Source organism: Myotis davidii, unplaced genomic scaffold (assembly GCF_000327345.1).
Source record: "Myotis davidii unplaced genomic scaffold, ASM32734v1 scaffold71, whole genome shotgun sequence".
Classification (NCBI taxonomy): Eukaryota; Metazoa; Chordata; class Mammalia; order Chiroptera; family Vespertilionidae; genus Myotis; species Myotis davidii.
Window position 1 is genome coordinate 5023154 of NW_006283588.1, and position 3332 is coordinate 5026485.

Here is a 3332-nt window from a genome sequence, read left to right on the forward strand (position 1 = left end):
TCGGACCTGTCTGGTATAACTCAGTGGTTGAGCATCAACCCATGAACCAGGAGGTCATGGTTTGATTCTGTTCAGGCCACATGCCAGGGTTGTGGGCTCAATCCGGGTTTGGGGCTTAATCCCCCTATAGGGGTGTGCAAGAGACAGCCGATCTGTTTCTCATCTTTGATCTTTCTCTCTTCCTCTTTCTGAAATCAATATAAACATATTTTTTAAATAATTTATCAATTCTGCTATTTTTCTAGGAATCTCCTCCTCTAATTTCGGTTATAATTTTATTAAAATGTAGGTTCCCAGTAATCCATGTGAGAAGACATCATTTTTACAAGAGGTACAGAACAAACTATACTTTCTTTGCAAGTATTCTTTGAGGGGCATGAAATTAGACCAAAGTCTTCAATATACAGTGTGACATAAAGCCTAGTAAGCCCCTTTCCTGGGAGGTTGGGACCATCACTCATATACATTGTCGATTATTCCCTTCAGTGCTTTGGGCTACACTTCTCCAAAGTCAAATACATGTAACCCTCTGGAACAAAGTTTCAAAAGACCTGGCCTCCATCTACCTGTAAGTTCACTTTTAAGAAGTGTATTTTTACTTTTTGTAAATAGAAAATTCAGAATTAAATGTCAGTCCTATAAATCAATTTTTCTGGAAGTGTTATTTGAGGACTAGCTTTGGGAATTTGTTTAAAATTCAAATTTATGGGCCACATATAAAAGCTATAGTAACACGGCCTCCAGTGATCAATGTTTTGTAATAGTAACAGGAGGAAACCTCTTAATAGCGTATTTCTCATCTGAAACTATACTTTACACATAACTCTGTAGGGGATAGTAAGATTTATTTTTGAAATAAATGTTTTATAAACATTTACTATAACTATACTCTCATATTATTTCAGCAAATAAATCACTTTATTTGAAGGATATAACAAAATGCCCGGGGGTCTAAAAAAATTAAAAACAAAAGACTATAGCTACACTGTGTTTCAGCAAATAGTCAATGTTTGGACAAGAAAAGAGTCACTTAAGGCAAATAATTGCCTATGAAATTTGTTTACTGGAAACATATTTCATTTAGAATACAATTTATAAAGTTCAATTAGGCAATATACAATGTAAAAATGCATTATCATCTATAAACTGATGTTTAAAAACTCTTTTGTCTTGTTTCCTAGAAAAACATAATATTATACTAACTTGGTTTTATAAAAACAAATAGTATGTTTAACATACTGTATATTTTTATGCATATGACTTTATTCATAGTATGAATATATGCAGGTAAAGGCATGTTATAATAGCATTTAATGATCCAATTTTTAGTTTTTTTAGTGCTCAAATTTTTAGTTTTTTTTTTTCATTGAGTATTTCTGCTATAGACTAGAAGGATATAAAGTACTCCAGGGAAAAACTGCAAAAGAAAATATTACTCCCTGTAAAATGTGAATACCTGTGTGGCCACACAGGTGTAGGAAATACATTTATTATGGGTTAGTCTTTTCCCAAAGGGGGGTGACTATGGAAATAATAGAGGAGAATTGGAATAAGTGGCAGTAACAATAGATGGCTATTTAACTATTTTATAGTAGTTCTAAAAAGTGGGAGCCTTCTCATCCTATACAGTAAAATCGTACTATGCAAATTGTCCCCTCGACTGGGAATTGTCTGGGAGTTTAACCAGGGGCGGGGACAGCTGGGGGATGGAGGGAGTACCCAGCTGGCAGCCAGCAGTTGGCAGCTGCTAGGGACCCTACCAGTGTGCAAATTTCATGTACTGGGCCTCTAGTTTTATAATAAAAGGACATACTCTAAAAATGGCTATTTCCCCTGACATGGTCCTTTGATTTTATCTACTCATTTCCTGTGTTGAAAGGAGTAAATAAAAGCACTTTCAAAGTCCTCACAAAGAATGTGACTCTCTTATTGTTGCTGAAAATGATAATATTAAAAATAATTTATAAAATACTGACAATGTGTTAGACCTTGTTTCCTGAAATTATATATAAAATGTCAGGCAGTCTTCACAATAAACTTGAAAGATAGGTTCATATTATTATCCCTAAAAGAGACTCAGGAAAATAACACTCAAAAATGATATCACGCATTTAAGCTAATAATCATAGTTCGAGCACTTGAGGTAGAGCTGTCTGACTCTAATGTCTGTTAATTAAAATTATTCCCCAAAGTATTTTTTCAAAAATTTGCAACACTAAATTTTACATCTGTGATTATTATTGTCTGTCAAGGTAAAAGAGTGGCTAATAGACAAGTCCCAATATTTTGAAGGTTACATGCCTTACATGAATACATTAGACTGAAAATAAATTATCCAGCTCAGCCATGGGCAAACTATGGCCCTCGGGCCAGATCCGGCCCGTTTGAAATGAATAAAACTAAAAAAAAAAAAAAAGATCGTACCCTTTTATGTAATGATGTTTACTTTGAATTTATATTAGTTCACACAAACACTCCATCCATGCTTTTGTTCCAGCCCTCCGGTCCAATTTAAGATCCCATTGTGGCCCTCGAGTCAAAAAGTTTGCCCACACCTGATCCAGCTGTTTTGTAAAGAGCAACAGCCTATGGAACTGAGTAAGAGTCTATCCCTGTCTTTTTTTCTTTAACTGCAAAGAATGAGTTTATGAATCCTGACATTGTCTTTAGGGACCATCTCAGAATTTTAGACTATCTATAATAATAAAAGCATAATATGCTAATTAGACCAGACAGTTGAACGACCTTCCGAACATCATTCCAGACATCCTTCTGGACTAAGCCACGGTACCAGGGTCTGAGGCAGAGGTGGTCAGGGGTGATCAGGCAGGCAGGGGAGCAGCTAGGGGCAATTAGTCAAGCAGGGGAGTGTTTAGGGGCATCAGGCATCAGGCATGCAGGCGAGCAGTTAGGGGCAATCAGGCAGGCAGGCGAGCGAACCCTGTGAGATCGGGCCTAAACTGGCATTTGGACATCCCCCCAGGGGTCTCAGATTGTGAGAGGGTGCAGGCTAGGCTGAGGGACTCTCCCCTTCCCCCCCGCATGAATTTCATGCACGAGGCCTCTAGTACATATATAAAGCAAAATCTAACTAAAAATGCCCTCCTTCCATTTATATGGCTTTTTATTTGACTCCCTAACCCCCCGCATGAATTTAATGCACGGGGCCTCTAGTACATATATAAAGCAGAATCTAACTAAAAATACCCTCCTTCCATTTATATGGCTTTTTATTTGACTTAATCTAACTGTCTCTCCTGTACCTTGATTTATACTACTTATACTATGCTTTGGAACCCCCAGTGGATGCTGGTTTAGCCCTCAATCTCTAT